Genomic DNA, 19,406 nt, shown 5'->3' on the forward strand with positions numbered 1-19,406 from the left:
GAAGGAAGGAAGAGAGAAGTGTGAAAAAAGATGGAAAGACGGGAGGAGGTGTGGGAGGGATGATGAAGAACAAAGACTCTCGCTGAGAATGAAGAGAATGGGTGGTAAGGAGACTGGTAGAGAGAGAGAGAGAGAGAGAGAGAGAGTCGAGCAAACAGGATCAGGGAAAGAGATAAAAGAGAGTAAAAGACGATAATGCGAGGCAAGACAGAAAGATACTCTACAGGGTAAAAATGTGGAAGGGAGAAGTTGAGAGAGAAATTACTAGGGATAAAGGTGAACAGAAGAGACTGAACGTACGAACAAATAAAGCAGGGAGAAAAAATGAGGAAGTTGGTAAACAGAGAGGGGCGAAGGATATAACTTGCTGGTGGGAGAATGGTGGAAGGAAGACAGAAGAGGTAAGGGAAAAGCTGAGTACGGAAAATCTGAAAAACCAATAAAGACGAGAAGCTGATTGTGGCTGGAAGACGGAAGGAGGTAAGTAATATATAAGTACAGAGAGAAAGGTGAAATGAAGATAACTGAAGACAGAGAAAAGAAAAATCATGTAAACAGAGAATAAAGATGAAACGCGGAAGGAGAAAGAATATGACTACTGGCAGCTGAAGAGAAAATATGGAAGGGAGGGGGAATGAAATACTGTATACAGAGATAGAAAATAAGATAAAAAGAAAGGAGGGTAGGAGAGAGGTTGGAGGACCGTAGGAAGGAGGCAACAAACTGCAGAGGAAACATATGGAAAGAAGAAGGAATACATGAGTATAGAGATAATGATACAAAGAGAACAGGCTAAAGGAAATTCGAAATGATCAAAGAGATTCAGCTGGGCATCTTTCGGGAGATGACACAAAGGAAGTTTTTTCGGGATATGTGAGACAAAGGAAGTGAGGCTGCAAAAACGCCAGGAAGAAGATGGGAAAGGAAATTAAATAAAGATAAAGTAAGATAAAGAACAATTCAAAAGGAAGACGAGAGATAAGTGAGGGAGATAGACGGAACGGAAAACAGATAAAAAATGTAGATATGCCGATGGAGGGAGGAGGAGGAAATGAAGAGAAAGATGAAAAAACGAGAACCCAGATAAAGGAGGAAGATAAAGGAAAATAGAAAAATACTATTTTAAACTACATCCAGCCGCGGTCGACATCTCATGATGGCTACGGCCGAATGATTTTATCAAACTAAGGAGAATCCTTGGAAGTAAAAACGTTAAAAATTGTCTTGATTTCGCCTTAAGTCGACCAGGTATGTATTCTTGCTACTGTCAGACTTTGTTACGCAGGTTCTAGACACTCACTTGTAGGGCAGGACGCCAGTTTTTTTTTTTTTTTTTTTCCCTGACCGCAGCTACGCAATGTTATTTTGATTAGAGAGGCGAGTGAGGTACACAGGGCTAAAGGACACGAAAAGGATGTAAAAAGAGGCGAGTAAGAGAGGCCAGCAGTGAGAGTACGGTGTGTGCAGACAAATACAATTGAGAGATGGAAGAGAGAAGAGGAAGGTTAAAATAAAGGCAAAAAAGGTGAAACTAAAAGAGGAGATGGTGGCATGGAGGAGGCAGCTAGTTCAACACATTATGGAAATTACCTGTCTGAGGGGCGGGACCACCAGGCCAGCGGGTAAACACACGCCATAATAGAGAAGACACACTCAAACACTGCCCACAGCACCACACACACACACACACACACACACACACACACACACACACACACACACACACACACACACACACACACACACACACACACACACACACACACACTCACGCACGCGCACGCGCAAAAACACGCAAAACACACACACACACACACACACACACACACACACACACACACACATGGTGCCAGTAATGATCTAATTTTATCTGCATCGCCGAGAGAGAGAGAGAGAGAGAGAGAGAGAGAGAGAGAGAGAGAGAGAATTTCGCTAGAGCTGTAGGTCTTGTCAAGCTCAAATTACCTCAAGACTTATTTTTGCAATATCTTTCGTATCCTTCATAAAGAGTAAGGCAATGTTAAAATCTATATTTAGCAGAATACGAAAGACTCATATTTTACTACCATGAAGTCAGGGGATATTTATGGACATTAATATTGAATCTGAGAGTGATATTACCTCCTTCCGTGCCATGAAGTTCTCAGTATTTGTTCTTGCTACTGTTACAAGATTTAAGTGTGTTTAAATAGCCTTTCACAGTGATGGGGTTACGGGGAAGGCAGATTAGGGTAGGGGGAGGCAGGGCAAGGGACAAGCAGGCTAAAAAGAATATGAGAGAGAGAGAGAGAGAGAGAGAGAGAGACGGGGAGGGGGTAATATGTTGAGGGAAGGTGACTGAAAAGGAGAGAAGAAACAAAGTAAACAGGGGCAGGAAGCTGAATGAGTGGGGGTCGAGAAGGGACAGGGAGGAATGGGGAAGAGGAGGGAGGGGAGGGGAGTGGAAGACGGTTGGGGAGGAGGGGATAGGGAGGGGGGAAAAGGCAGAGGAGAGGGAGGGAGGGAGGGAAGAGGAAGGGGAGAAGGGAGAAGGGGCATCAGCTGTGAGGGTCTGCCTGGGAGGTGGCGTAACAAGCTGCCTCTTAAGACACCTTCAGAATGTCAACACGTGAAGGAGAGAGACGTCAGGAGGGGGGGAGTGGAGAATGGGTGAGGGAGGGAGAGGAGACGAGTAGAGGGACTGAGTGGAAGGGGAGGGAGAGGAGGGGAGAATGAAGAGGAAAGCAAAGTAAAGGAGAGGCGGGAGAGGAAATGATGGAATAAAAGAATAAGGTTAGAGGGATAAAATAAAGACGAGTAAAGTGAGAAAACGGGAAGGAAAGATAGGATATAGGAGGGAGCGGGAGGAGTAAGTGAGAGTAAGTGGGCAGAGGAATAAGCAGGAGAGGAAGAAGCGACTAAGAAGAAAGGGTAATGGACATGTAAGAGGGGGGGTGTAGGAAGGAGTGATGGGGGAGGGGAGGGAAGGAAGAAGAATGTGTAGGGGGAAGGGAGAGCAGAGGGAAAAGAACATAGGAAAGGGGACCGTCAAGGGTTGAGGCAGAAGGAAGAAATGGAACGGGAATTTAAGAAGCAAAAAAAAAAAAAAAAAAGTAACAACGGTCAAGCGGCAGTGGGCATGAGTATGGGAAGTGACTGGATAGACAGAAGAGGATGGGGGAGGGAGGAAGTGAAAGAGAAAGGAAAGGTGGACGAGGAAGAAGAGAGAATGCAAAAAGGTAGGGGGATAAAAATTGCAGAAGGGGAAATATAACCAAGGAAAGGGCAGTGGAATAACACGAGCTGTTGTGAATGGGGGAGGAAGGGTGAATGAAATAGAGAGGGGAATGAAACATGAAATCAGAGGGAGGAAGACTGTGGATGGAAGAGAGAAGACAAGAGGAAAAAGACGAAGAGAGAACAGTGGAATGGTAAGAAAGGAGACGGGAGACATGAGGAGAAATGCAAAGGCAAAAGAGAAGGGAGACGGAATGTGAATGAGGGGAGAGGTGAGAAGATTAGGAAGAAGTCAAGACGGGGAAGTGACAGTGGACAAGAATAAGAGAAGTGGAGGTGAAAAGGTTAAGAGGTGGGTGGAGAGGAGAATGAAAGAGGCAAAGGAAAAAGCAAAAATCGAAAAAGGGCAAGAGAAGCGGATGTGGAAAGGAGAGGAGTGCAGTCAGATAATAGGACAAAAAGAGTAGAGACTAGTGTGTGTATGGGGAGGGGGGTGATAGCTGACTTCTCTCTGTCCCTCCACCTCAACTCCCACCCAGTAACTGCATGGAGGAAGAGGAAAAAGTGAAGACAGAGAAGGGGCAGTGGACGAGAGCGAGGGAAACGTAGGTGGAGAGAAGGCCAGAGGAGTGGAGGGGGGGGGAAGATGAAAGAGTGGAGAAGCGCGCGTGCGTGCGTGTGTGTGTGTGTGTGTGTGTGTGTGTGTGTGTGTGTGTGTGTGTGTGTGTGTGTGTGTGTGTGTGTGTGTGTGTGTGTGTGTGTGTGTGTGTGTGTGTGTGTGTGTGTGTGTGTGTGTGTGTGTGTGTGTGTGTGTGTGGACCTGGAGGAAGTAAGGGGTTGAAAGTAGACTCCTATCTCCCCCCCTCATTCTCTAAACCATCCCCACCCCTCACCCCCTTCGTAACAGCCTGGCAACAAGCTGAGGCCACAGCACCCCACATCATGAGGGAGTGGCGGTCGGGGACATGGCTGGTGGCGATGACGGGGGAGGTAGACCAATCGTTATTACTGGGGTCAACAACTCTGTGGTTCTCTGGTCTCTCAAATTACCCTCTTCAGTGTCTATAGTGTCACCGATTCTATTTTTGTCAACGCCAAACGATTTTACTTATACGAGGAACGACAAGGGAACATCATGTGTACAGGTGGAGCTTTTCAGCCAGTAACTCTTCCATGTATGATCCCCTCATTTTCAAGAAATATTATTAACCATTTTGGTTAGGTGAGTGACAGGAGAACAGCAAAGAATGTAAAAGTAGGTAGTCATGATGACGTGTGAAGAGCAAGTAAAAACAGGAAAAAAAAAATGCAGGGACGGAAAAATGACGATAATCAGAGCTAAACACGGCGTCACGTGGAAGAAACACGGGAAAACAAAATACAGGAAAAGGAACGAAAACTGGAGAATGAACATGGCCAGTGGATGTAAAACCACAACAAAAGAATGGCAGGCGTGAAAAACAAGAAAGAAAAATGAACATGTAAAGCTTCCGAAACAGTACACCAGCAGACAAAAGTACATGAAAGAAACAACGTGGGTATAGAGCAGGGTGCGGACATGGCTGGAGCAACAACAGAAAAACACATGAGAACGCCAGATGACGCTAGAGACAGGTGAAAAAAAAAACAATGAAAGAGAGGAAAAAAAAGGAAGAACAATTAAAACATATACCTTTCCATACACGACAAAACCGAAAAAAAAAAAAAAATCTCCCTGTGTACATCCAGAATATCACCACTCTTTCAGATATTCACCAACATTCCGAAATTTGCCTACACTTTAAGGAATTTCCCAGCCATCCATAAGTTCCCACATCATCTAGGAATTCATACTTCCACATGTCCCTCAAAATACAGAATATACCCCCTATTTCGAAATTTCCAAAGCACAAAAATTCATCACCAAAAACTTTCCCTAATAGAAATTTTCCACACATGAAATATTCTCCAGTACTTCTAGATATCCCCCCAAAATCCAAATATTCCTCATTATTCCAGATATTTCCTATCAATTCAGAAACTTATCAACAATTCTAGGTATTCCCAACATGTAGAAGCTTTACCACATACCCATTTAATTACCTCAACACTAATAAATTCCCCTACATTGACGAAAATCAATCCTATACCCTGAAATTCCCCAGCACATTCAGAATTCCCCCCTCCATTATGTAAGGGACTGCAGCACAACCAAATGAAAAATCTGTTGCCAGTACCGAAACCCCTAAGGATTTTCCCCCCCTCTGCCTTTCCCCAAACATTTCTTTCTCCCCTCGTGTTTTTCCCCGCACAGGTATGAGAAATGCAGGAGCGGGTAGGAAGTCACACCAACGCAGTACTGTATCGGTCATATACTGTATCCTTCCTCCCCTCCGCCCCATACACACACACAGGATGGATGAGTAATATAGACCTATGGGATATACGTGTGTGTGTGTGAGAGAGAGAGAGAGAGAGAGAGAGAGAGAGAGAGAGAGAAACTGTGGATTCTGTTGGTGAAAAATTCGTCCGTGGTGAAAGTCTTACCATTGCTCACTTCAATTTCGAACGTCAGGTGTAACAATGATCAGCGTCCCTGTTCCTGATATTGAAGAGAAATCCTATAACACTAACTATTCATATCGACGGCCACCGGAGAAGAAAAAAATATATGATCGTCAAAAAATCGGTGCGAAAATCTCTCAAACCGTGAAAAATTTAGAATGAAAAGTGAAAGTTCATCACGGTCCGCCTCGCTGATGAATATTGGAGATCGTGCCGAATTGTATTAAATCTGTGTGAAAGTGTACCTGTCAAAAGTGTTGCCACAAAAATGTACAAAAGCGAACTCAAACAATAAATCAAAATAATTCTGGAGGCTGGATATAGAACATAAAAATGCGGAAACAGGGAAAATGTCAGTGCTGGAAAAGAATGTCACAAAGCATAAAGTGATACCTTAAAAAAATGCAAAAACGATATTTAAAAATATCAGCAAATGATACATCAAAATATGATCTTTCAAAATTATTCTACAATGGTGTTCTTCCCGTGGCCGGAAAGATTGATATTTTTCAGACGTAGAGACATTCAGTAAAAATATACTACATACCGGTAAACAATGATTCACTCATACAGATAACGAATTTAAAAAATCGATACCTGTGCGCAATTCCATTTCGTTTCATGTACAATGTGCAATTTATTATTAATGGAGTAACAAAAACAAAAATCTTATTTACTGTACGGTTAAGCTGAGTGAAGGTAAGATTAAGTTAGATTAGGTTAGGTTAAGATAATTAAGTTAAATTGGACTGACTGAAACACAGTTGCACTGAATCCTTTGATATGAGGATTTGTTTTTTTTTTTTGCACATTTCTGCTTCACATAAATTTGACATTTTCCTTATGGGGATGAGCATAGCTGTTGCATCCAACTAAAAGAAAAAAATAATGTCAGGCGAAACGAAGGACATGTTTATGTGAGCCACATCTCTATACACTAGAAATCCTTTTCCTTAATCAAGAGGCAGTCACAGATTTTTTTTTTAATTTATTCTCTTATATGTGTGTGTGTGTGTGTGTGTGTGTGTGTGTGTGTGTGTGTGTGTGTGTGTGTGTGTGTGTGTGTGTGTGTGTGTGTGTGTGTGTGTGTGTGTGTGTGTGTGTGTGTGTGTGTGTGTGTGTACTTTACTTCACAAACCAAGTTTATGTATGCTTAACACAGGCTTGCTACTCCTCACTCACATCACACCTACAAATACACCTCACCGACAATCTCCTCTAGAAAGCTTTTACACTCCCAAGATTTCGACCAAAGGAGAAAGATTCCATTTCATCCGATTAATACTGATTAGATTGGCCGAACTCATTATGTTCTGACACCGGTCCGAGACCGGTTAAACAACCCTTTCCTCTCGAGTATACCTCTTTTTGGTTATTCTCGATTACTCTGGATGATTTTATATATCTCTTGGGATACCTCTCGCAGGGCAGAAGATAAAAACAGAGTCCATTAAAGCTCCCCCATTATAACTGATCATCCCAGCACTTAATATAATCGTCTTGTGGTATCAAGAATAAAATGAAAAGGGCGTCCTCTGGCTGCAGGATTCTCGGAATATCTGGCGTCTCCCTGTTACATAAGCAAAACACTATTCTTGTTCTGGATGCGATAAGCTGATAAATGAATAGTTCCTTTACACTCTCTCCAACTGCCACAAGCTAATGAGAACTAACAGTTCTCTGACATTTTACACTGACATTTTACAAGCTGCCTATACCGATCCCGTTGAGTCTCTCATGGTAGCATTTTCTCTAGCATCATGTTTCATCTAACGCCAGACGATTTTATTCAGCCGACAGTGGGTACAGGAGACTGGTAGTGTTAATACTGTCGCCATAAATCCCCTAATGTATTGAATTCCAGCTACAGACAGACGATTTTGCTCTACTGAGAGTAAGGCAAATGAACCAGATAATGTTAAACTGATCGGTAAAAACCACAAGACTTGGAGACTGTAGCAACACTAGGGAAGGGAGTGGGGGGTTATGGGTAAGGCAAAGAGTAAGAAGAGTATAAGTGAGGGTGAATGAATGGGTGGGTGGGTGCGTGTGGATGGGTGGATTGATGGGTGACGGTTGATAGATGGATTGATGAGTGACGGTGGATGAATGGGCGGATTGCTTTCGGTGGGAGAAGGCTGGTAGGTGAGGGTGGATGGAATGATCAATAGGTAACGGTGGATGGATGGATGGGTAGATGAGTTTGGGTAGGAGGATGGTGGATGAGGGTGGATGGATGAGCTACTGGGTGACGGTGGATGGATGGGTAGATGGATTTGGGTAGGAGGAGGTTGGTGGGTAAGGGTGGGTGAATTGATTAATGAGAAACGGTGGATGGATGGGTAGATGGGTTTCGATAAGAGGAGGTTAGAGGGCGAGGGAGGAACAGGTGGGTGTGTGGAGGAAGATGAGTGGGTGGGTGAAGGTGGAACAGGTTGGTTAGTGAGAGTGCAAAGGTGAGGGTGGATGAGTGAAACAGGTGTTTGGGTGACACCGAACCTGGTTAACTCTTCGAATAAGAGACGCCATTCTTAAGCTATATTAAAAAAAAAAAAAAATGTCTGTTGTTAACCAGAGTAAAACGGATGAGATCTGACACCACAGTCTCTATCCAAATGGTATTATGAAGCACATATAGTTTGGATCGTATGGCCTGCGATGTGAAGTATAGAATTTGAAAGGCTTGAATGATGATTGAATGCTTGTGGGCGCTGTAATGATTGTTATCCAACTTCTATGCTCTTCTGATCCTGCTTCCGAAGTTTTCCATCAGTGGGCAGTGGGTTTAGGATGAGAATCATGATGATCTTCCTAACATGTGAAGGTGGAACAGGTTTGATGTGCGAGGGCTGAAATATGTGGATGGGGGAGGGAGAAATGAGTTGAGCGACAAACGTGGAATGGATGGATAGGTGCATACAGGCGAATTGACTGGATGGACAAAGGTGTAAGGTGGGAATGGATGGACAAGATTTAAATGAGTAGGCAGGTAGGCGGGCAGGGGCAATGGAGGAGAAGGGGCAAGGGTTAACTGGAAAGATGAGCAGGTGGGCGGGCAGGGCAGTGTTGGAGGGCCAAAGGTAAAATGGGTGGATGAGCTGGCAGGTAGGTAGGGATGTGGAGGTGGGAAGGCTAGGGTGAAATGGATGGACGGACATGTAGATAGATGAGTAAGGTAACAGTGAAATAAATGGGTGGGGCGATATGGACAAGGCAGTGGAGAAGGCAAGGGTGATATGGATGGGTATGTAGAAAGGTGGACAAAGACAAGGTAAGGGAAGAGAGGGTGAAATGTCTAGGTAGGTGGGCGGGAAGGTCAATGGAGGTGAATGAACGGCAGGGTTGAAATAGATGGGTGGACAGGTGGAAGTGGGTGGAAGAGTTGAGGAGCCAACAGCCCCGCCCTCCCCCACTCTCACCTCCACTCACAGCAGGGTTCATGCACGCTAGAAAAACTTGGCTGGACGTTTGATGGAAAATTGAATGAAGAAAATTTTAGCTGCACCGCCGAGCTTTAATAACTCTCTGCTCTTTGGCAAGCGGGAAAAATGCGCCTACCAACATTTTTACTTCAATCTCCCACTTTTCCGAGGAAGTGCATGTTTAACAGAGACGTTATTAGCATTTATTATTTATAAAAACTGAATCTTCAGCAGTGATACCATGCACCTACATTATCAGAGGTGGAAGACTGATAAAAATTTTGTAAAATGAATTAATGCAGACATTTTGATGTCTATATGTACGTACATTACGGCATGGTTATCTTTTATGGGCTTCTTTACTCATGGACATGATCAAGACTTCCCCATACCACTGGCTTCACTTATCATCGCTGAAAACGAGCACATTTCAAGACTGAAATATTTAATAAACTCTACCGTTCATCCTAAACTAAACTACGAAAGAAGATATTGACTCAAAAAGTCAGTTTCGCCACTCAAGGGTATATAAATTGATTTTTACCCCTTATACTCAGTTATATCAGCACAATAATACCATATTCCACTTGCCAAGTCCTGTATATATATAGATATATATATATATATATATATATATATATATATATATATATATATATGTCTCTACCAGAAAGCCTAAGCCATTAGGTAGAGATATATTGGCTGTATCGTCCCTGCTTCGGAAGGAATAGGCCGGTCCTGCAGTGGACCTCAACGGCTGATGATGATGATGATGATGATGATGATATATACTGTATATATATATATACACAATGTGTGTGTGTGTGTGTGTGTGTGTGTGTGTGTGTGTGTGTGTGTGTGTGTGTGTGTAAATATCTGGCCATTAATGAAATTCTCAACTAAAATTACAGCAACGCCGCTCACATAGGAAACGAGAAACATATGTACACGTTACCTATTCCAGCAGCCATAGTAGTTTCCATTAAGCCAAAGAAGCTCTAATACTGTATCTCCGTTCCTATTGCCACGAGAGCTCACACCCACAAGCGAAACTAATCCTAAACAAATCACGGAGCAGTGGATTCAGTAAGGCTTCCATATCTACTGGACGTTACGCAAGAAAGTCCACAGCCCTCCGACTTCCATCCCCAACTCTTTCCGAAGAAGTTAGGCTAAGGAGGACTTAAACATGAGAACTTGTGGGGTCTCGCCTGGTGGTGGCTGCCACCCTAAGTATCCTCCAAAAATAGGGGAAGTTTTTAGGGAGTTCTGGAAGGCAGGCGAGAGATTCGGAGTGGGAGGGAAAAAATTACGAGAAGTAGTGACATTCTTAAAGTTTCTGGCTAACAATGGGTAACACTGTTAGGCAGTTACCAGATAAATGAAGAAGGAAGGGATAGCAGAGATGGGCAGTGAGAAATGTCAGAGGAAATATGAGGGAGAAACTCAAAGGATGAAACAAAAGGAGGAAGGAGACTTCGCAATAAATACAGACATGTGAACAAAGAGGGGAGGTGCTGGCAAGTATGGTATTGGTATGAAAATAGGAATGGCTGAAAGGTGGGTAGAAGTTGTGGAATACTGAAGAATGCATATATTATTTGTCTCCGACCACGACTATTCATTTTTGTTTAAGGTAACATAAAATAATATCACAATTACTAAACGGAGCGTCAAACCGAGACATGAAAATAAATAAAACGAGGTTTAGATAACTTTTGTTTTCTATGATTCTTTACAAAATAGCCGTCACTCAAGCTTATGTTTCAAATATTACAGTATCCAGTGCCTCTCAGCACAATATCTACGAGAACTGTATCTGATTTTATTGGCTACTTAGCTAAGGACGAAAAGGAGAAAGTTAATGTAAGGGCTCACGATTCCTTGCCGCCTCAGCTACTGAAAGATCATTACAAAACTTACCATAGAACCGTCAAAGACCGCTAGTTCTATGAAATTCAAATTCACTCATTAAGTGTCACAATTTATTAGATACAGAAAGATACAAATAAATGGTCTTAGAGTTCTTCCATGAGAGCTGAGTATTTTCAGATGTTATTAACTCACAGAACACGCAAACAAGCACAAAAATTGGCTTATCCTACCTACTGGTCACTGCACGAGAATAAAAAATATACAAAATGTCAGTTAAAAACTGCAGTGATATGTGCCTTTGTTGACCAGGTAAGGAATCTAAGGAAACCATTTTTTTTTTCACGAAACACTGACACATTTAAGGAAAAACATAGCTATAAATGCATCTGATCATTCGCGTACCTGCAATGATATCATATTTTTAAACACCTGACCCACACCTGCAACACCTGATTCCCACACCTTCTTTACCTGACTCCCACACCTGCAATGCCTGACTCCCACACCTGTGACACCTGACTCCCACACCTGAGACACCTGACTCCCACACCTGTGACACCTGACTCCCACACCTACAGCATCTGACTCCCACACCTGCAACACCTGGCTCCCATACCTGCAACTCGTGACTCCCACACCTGCAGCACTTGACTCCCACACCTGCAACACGTGACTCCCACACCTGCAATTCCTGACTCCTACACCTGCAGCACCTGACCCCCACACCTACACCTAAATTTTACAACTGCAACACCTGACTTTCATACCTACAACACCTTATCCCCACACCAGCAACACCTGAATCCCACACCTGTAACACCCAATTCTCATTGCTACAACACCTGATTCCCAAACCTGCAACACCTTACTCCCACACCTGCTACACCTGACCCCAGCACCTGCAACACCTGGCTTCCACACCTGCAATACATGACTTTCGCATTAGAAACACCTGACTCCCACACCTTCGCTGGCAACTTCCTCACAAATTATACGTAATTCTGAACTCCTGGATTCTGCGCAAAAACCCGAAGGAAAGTTGTGCCAAATTAGATATATACAGCTAGGCAGAGAGACAGACAGATAGACAACATACATACATACGCACATACATACACACATGCATACATACATAATCATATAGTATTGAGAGATACAGACAGGTAATGTGACAGCCTGACAGAGAGGTAGATTTATCGAATGAAGTAAATAGGTAGCCATATATAAAAGCATGAAAGCAGATGTATAGAATATGAAAGCAAAGTATGAAAGCAAAGTCTAACGCTGCATATATATATATATATATATATATATATATATATATATATATATATATATATATATATATATATATATATATATATATATATATATATATATATATATATATATATATATAAATTTCATAAATCTATACAAGTCCATTGCAGGACAGAGATCTCTCCCAGCCATCACTGTGCCTATCTAACCAAGTAGATATTGATCCTTTTATTCCCCGCTCATGCCATCACACCAGCCATGTATGAGACAGACCTATACCTCATACCAATTAATCTGGCCAGACATGTATGGCAACACTGTTCCTGCCGAGATTCTGTTTGGCTGGAGGTGTTTGTTCGATTTCGTTATTGCTAAAACTGATTCTCTTTTTATTATCAGATATGATACTGAGTTTGTCGACAATACAATCGTCAAAAGCAATAAGAAATCCGTTATATACTTATCAACAATAAAATTTTCGTAGGAAGATAGAGATATGAGTCAATAAAGTATTATGACAGTCCAAGTCAAGGTCAGCATTCGAACAATTCCTTTAAATCTCCGACACTCCATAATATAACAGAAAATGAAGGAAACCTGGTTAGTGTAAGCGTTGGTATAACACACATTTAAATTTTAAGATCAGTCCGCACCCTTAAATCGTGCCACAACTCTGAATAATTAAAAATTCTAATGAAAAGACGAGTTCTGCGGGGAGGGAGGTTTGAAAAAATCGCGAAAAATCAAAGTAGGCTGAAGGAAAACTATTTCATTATATATCCTCTATTATCACAGTACGGACTGATCTTAAAATTTAAATGTGTTATACCAACGCTTAGACTAAGCAGGTTTACTTAATATTCTGTTATATTACGGAGTGTCGGAGATTTAAAGGAATTGTTCGAATGCTGACCTTGACTTGAATATTACAATACTTTATTGACTCATATCTCTATCTTCCTACGAAAATTTCATTGTTGATAAGTATATAACGGATTTCTTATTGCTTTTGACGATTGTATTGTCGACAAACTCAGTATCATATCTGATAATAAAAAGAGAATCAGTTTTAGCAACAACGAAATCGAACAAACACCTCCAGCCAATCAGAATCTCGGCAGGAACAGTGTTGCCATACATGCCTGGCCAGATTAATTGGTATGAGGTATAGTACATATTCATAATGGACCCCAGCATTAGTGTGTGTTTTTTTTTTGTGTCCAACCCTGGGCATAGGCTTCACAGCCTGCTCTCAAGGCCCAGTAGTCCTTCTACATACGGTACACCTCTCTACATGTCACCATTTCGGCACTAACACCCACCGTCCATATTGAATACATGCCAGGGTTGTCTCATACAGGACTGGTGTATTGGTATTAGGGGGGGGTATTTTTACGACATGTCGGCGGGTCTTCTAGTAGATCGGTAAAGTCTGATTTAATGAAATTTAAATCCTTAAACTGTCCCCTGCCCCAGCGGGGATTTGAACTTGGGTCCGGTAGGACTGCAGGCCACCTCTCTACCGACTGAGCCACCGCCTTCCCCAGAAAGTGGCCACATGTGAAGGTGTGTTGCACGTGAGATCAATGGAACTCATGTCGGACAAACAAACATTTATTATGGAACTCCATGCTTCCATCCGGGTCTCCGGCATCATCTTTGGGCTGCCATTTACTTATCACTGAAGGTTACAGGGAAGATGAATCTTCTTTACTATAAGCACGACTGATGGGGCTCAGTTTTCTTTTTTATAAAGCAGAACTAACGCGAGACAGCGATCGTAATTTATAGTTCCAGTTAAACATTATTCATTTCTTGCCAGCGACTTTGTTATGTTTTCCTGATTTTTCCAATATTTAATTATTTATGCGTACTTAATTTAGCCAGACTATATGCCTCGATAATACGTATTTTCAACGATATTACAGTATGCATATTCATAAACCCAATTCTTCCTCTTAATTTCTTAACTCCACACGAAGGGAATAAATAACGGCATTAAGGATACGGACATTTTAGCTTTTTTTTTTTTTTATAAATATTCCTAATTAAGAATGCGAGAGAGAAAGGGAGAGAGAGAGAGAGAGAGAGAGAGAGAGAGAGAATCACACACATGCATACAAAAACAAAAAACACAAGGAAAAGTAAACAATCACCCAGTACCATAAATCAGTTAAACAAGACAGGGAAGCCGAACAATCAGAAAAGGCAGACCGAGACTAGCTGATTTTTTTTTTCCAACTTATTTTTTTTTTTTTTCCATGTCTGGGAGGCCAACCACACACGCACGAGCACCCACTAATTCAACCTTAAAACATTCGACTTACTCAACCGGACACCCCAGCACTTTTCCACCGAATTTTCCAACGAATTTTCCACACGAATTTTCCCTGTGAACTTTACGAGGGGAGCGTGACCTTTGAGGGGGGGGGGGCGTTCCCTCCTTCGCCTGGGAACATGTTGACACGATTACGAAAAACATTAATTAATTAAACATCAAACAGCCTTTATTTTTTTCCTCAGCACATGGGCTTCATTTGATTTTGGACGCAGAACTGAAAAATAATTTAATGCAGGAATTATGCCGAATAAAATTTTGTGACACATCCAATCAGGTAATATATACACATTTTTTTTTTTTTTGTTCCCCAACTCTCGCACTGCTAAGCTCACTATAAAAAAAGCTAAAAAAACAATTAAAACCCGCACTGGATATTGTATTGTTGAATATAAACTAGAAGTTGGAATACTAATAAACTGCTTTATATGCAAGACGGGTAAGCTTTCGATACTAGGATTACTGATTTAATTACTGACTCTCAATTTGCTTTTGTATTTAGCGGACGTATTATTAAAACTAGAGGCCCCACCAAGGAGAGAATCACACCAGCCGTGAGCCGATACGTATCTAGCGTGGCTCGGATTATTACACTGATCTTGACTTACTTTCACCAATTTCGAACTCGTAGGAAATTTTCATCTCTACTACACACCTGTAAATTTTTGTGATGATATCTTGAATGGTTGCGAAGCTATTGTGCTAACAGACATGCCGACACGCAGACAGACAGATAAACTGAAAACAATACTCGTAGGAGATTTTCATTCCTACTACACACCAGTAAAATTTTGTGATGATATCTTGAGCGGTTGCGAAGTTATTGTGGTAACAGTCAAACAGACCTTGACCTACTTTCACCAATTTCGAACTCGTGATCGTTTTTTTCTCTATTACACACCTGTAAAATGTCGTGATGATATTTTGAGCGGTTGCAAAGTTATAGTGCTAACAGACAGACACACAGACAAATTGAAAACAACAGCAGCTTCGCTATCGTGGTTGGTAATACGAACGCCAACGTGTAAGCAGGCCCATTATTTTTTGACGGTCATGCACGGAACACCTGCTACATGTGACCAGCCTGCGTCCCACATTACAGTGCAGTCAGCAACGACCTGCGAAAGTCAGACATGTGTTATGATCAAATGCTTCTGAAAATACGTAAAAAAAAAAAAAAAAAATTGAGAGGGGGTGCTTCTCCATACCTTCGCGCTCTCAGTTTTGTTAAAATAATCCCCATAAGATTTTTTACTAAAACACAGAATTGAATGTAACATACATTTTCGATACCAAGTACTCTCTTTCTGAACAACCTTTATCAACCAATGGAACCTCTGTAATATTCCATATCCCTCATTCCAATTTTTCAATTTCTCTTATTGAAAAGGGCGAGGAAAGTGAAATCGACAGGCTCTGACGATTTCTCTTTAAATATTATTTTTCTTGCTACAGCTTGATGGTTTATTCAGTTCAGAGTGGACTTATTGAACTGTTTAACCTCTTCAGGCAATGGACGTAACAGCTATATACTTCTTCTATATCATTACGATTTTATTCAATTTAGGAGACATCATTCGATCTGGAAGGATTTACCACATCCGTAATTAATCTCTTCAGTATTCGGTGACTTTCTTAAAGTGAATAAAATCGTCTAGCGGCAGCAATAAGTTAAAATATTCATCCTTATAGTGAAGGTGTGTTTAGTTCTGTTTTCACAATAAACTCAGAGAGTTTCCACTGCAATACGATACCTGCGAAAGTTAAAAAGGTCTCCGTCTTAGATATGATTCATCTCTACGTCTATATTTGTCTAAAATTGGATAAAACGATAATGATTAAATCTGGTGAAGTTTTCTCTGAAGGACATATTAAGTTTCCATGAACTAATTTATACTCCCTTTCTTTTCTGTCAACATGTAAATGCTAAAAGACAAGAAATACTATAAATGCCCCTTCTTCTTTACGTCTCATGTGACATTATCAATATAAACTAATATGTTGGCACTCTGCTTCCAGTTTATTAGTACTGATTTTTTCCCCTTGATCAGGTGCCATTCCCTGGTGTTTTTGGATCACCAAGTTCGAGTTCCAGAGGCCTCTGTATACCTTACGTATTGACTGGAGTACTTGTGTGCGGATCTTTCCACCTAGCTGGCTACTGCTTCTCACTGAATTTCTAAAGCTTGAGTAATTTCATACAGTACTGTGTACTAGCGTGAGCAACGGCGTTTGCATGGAATATTGGTAGACTTCCTGATGTGTAAAGAAGCCCCATACAAGCCAAACTGATTCACATTAACATCTTCCCTTGGCACACAAATATTCGGATGTGTGTTTTCAGATTTCCAGCTCTGGACTTCGACAGATGTACTACAACAAACCGGAATCTACCTATATTTGCATTTACCTGCCACCTGTGCCTGATTTCACCCACCTGACATCCGGAGTGGAGTCCCGTCTTCCAAGTCAAAGTCAGCACCCAATAACTCTTCCAGAATGTGGGAAATCTCAGCTGTACTTTTAACGGGTAATTAATCGAGTCGTAAGTGCCATTCCGTCCTCTGAGGGCTAACAATTTCTAAAAATTTAAGTCCTCGTGATCGGAAAAAATGCGTATTCATATGCTAGGCGATTTTGTTCATTTGAGTGAGTTATAGGAATCTGAGTGTTAATACTGGTACCACTCAGCCACTCATGGTCAAGGCAGCTCTTGTATTCACTTCCATCTAAAGTCAGACGATATTATTCATCAAAGTGAATCATAGGACACTGAGAGTTAAAAAAGCGAAAATTAATAAGAGCTCCAACAGTTAACAAGTAACCATCTTTCGGCCGGGTATGTCTTCCTATATTAAAGTCAGGAAGTTTATTGTAAAGGCTAAATCAAAGACATTTCTCCCTAATCCCTGTCACCTATCGGTACAGTTGGAGAAATGTATGTAATGTCTACTGTTGCGTGTCGTATTCTGGGGGGAAGACTGGAACTTAGCAAAAACTGATCATCTGCCTTATTTACCTTTGACCAGTCGATAGGCATTATTCCTAAGCTTTCTTCTTTATTTCACGGGGGCCTCCGAGAAAAATGCGCCTCCTCCTTCTGCAGCTCCCCCGTACTGGCAGACCACACCCGGGAAAAATGGTGGTGGGCTCATTGTGTATACTTTGGCGGAACTCATCAAGACGCCCCCCTGATGATTCCTCTCGCCCGCCTCTGTTCCAGCCTTGTCGGGGAGGGAGTCGTGGGAGGGGGACTGCAGATACCGCGGAAGTCTTTTGTTGCTTCCTTGTATCTATCTTTACCACGATTTTGCTGTCTATTGTGCCTTTTTTCCTCATTTTTTCTTCAGTTTCTCTCCTTCATAATTCGTCTCTCCCACTTCAATTTTATCTTCGTCAGGGAAGGAGTCGTGGAGGAGGGGACTGCATATACCACGAAAATGTTTTGTTTTTTCTTCGTACATATCTTTACCACAGTTTTGTTTCTTTTTTGTGAATATTCTACTCACATTTTTACATCTACCTTTCCCCTTCATAAGCCACCTCGCCCATTTCAATTCTCTCTTTCTCGGGGAGGATTTCTTGGAGGAGGGAAAACTGTAAATACCACGGATGTTTTGTTTTTTTCTCGTATCTATTTTTCTCACGGTTCTGTTAGGCTGTTTTGATGCACTGTTTTATTCTTATTTTTTTTTCCGTGTTTTTCCTTGTATCTTCCCTCTAAATTATTTTTTTTCGTTGATCCCTTTTCTATCCTTGTCAAGTTGGGAATCTTGGGAAGATAGAAGGGGTGGTGCGGGCTACCGATATTATGGAAATCAAAATTACCCCCACCTCTCTCTCTCTCTCTCTGAACGATTTTGCTTTCTTCCATGCTTCTAACTTTCTATTTCTTTCATATATCTTTGCTCAAGATTATTTCTCGCGCCCGCCCCTGTTTCAAATCGGGAAGGGCGTCTTCAGGGGCTACACCATTGGAATTCTTTTGTTTTTCCTTGCAGCTATCTTTCATTCGTTTTCCCCCTCACTTATTATTGAGGTCATATTCCCGAGTCGTCTACTTTCTAATTCATCTCTGCCAAAGCTTGAATACCTTGCTGCTTTCTCTAGTTTCACTGCCTTTTGTTTTTCTTCTACCTTTGCCAAGGTACTGCTGTATATTTTGTCTTTTCTTGCGTCTCTGGAATAGTTTTAATAAACTTTTTATATTTTTCCATATCTTACACCAAGATTATTCCTCACGTCTGTCTGTTCCATTCTTATCGGGAAGTCAGTCTTGGGGAAGGCTGAAGCAACCATGCAAGTCTTTTTTTTTTTCTCCACACAGGTATATTTCCAACGATTTTGTTACAAAATTTGGTTTGCATTTTTATGGTACTCTAACATACTGAATCTTTACCAAAGCTTTATCATGGGGTTCGTTTTCTTGTATCTATGGATTGATTTCTTTGTTTTGCATTTTCTCGTATCTTTCACCCATGATGATCACTCCTCCCGGCCTTATACCTATCAGGGAGGGATTTTTTTTTTTTTTGGGGGGGGGAGGGAAGGTGGGGGGGGTGGAGGGCTTTTGGTGCTACGAAGTCTATATTTTTTTTTTTTTTTACCTATTTATAGTAAAGTTTTGCTTGTTTTCCATTTTTTGTGTTCTTCCTTGAATACAGTACTGCGGAAGGTTTTATCTCACACAGTATTTTTTCTACGGGTTTGCTGTCCCTTGTTTTTCTCGTGTCTTTGCCGCGGTTTTGTTA

The 19,406-nt window shown here is 41.5% G+C and overlaps 1 pseudogene; it reads right to left on the reverse strand.

Moving 5' to 3' along the window:
* The window catches only part of LOC145393996 (NADH-ubiquinone oxidoreductase chain 2-like), a 137,261-nt pseudogene that overhangs the window by 38,583 nt on the left and 79,272 nt on the right, over positions 1-19,406 (reverse strand).

Source organism: Coenobita brevimanus, chromosome 26 (genome assembly GCF_032717465.1).
Source record: "Coenobita brevimanus isolate Jiangsu-jjx chromosome 26, ASM3271746v2, whole genome shotgun sequence".
In the NCBI taxonomy this organism is placed as follows: Eukaryota; Metazoa; Arthropoda; class Malacostraca; order Decapoda; family Coenobitidae; genus Coenobita; species Coenobita brevimanus.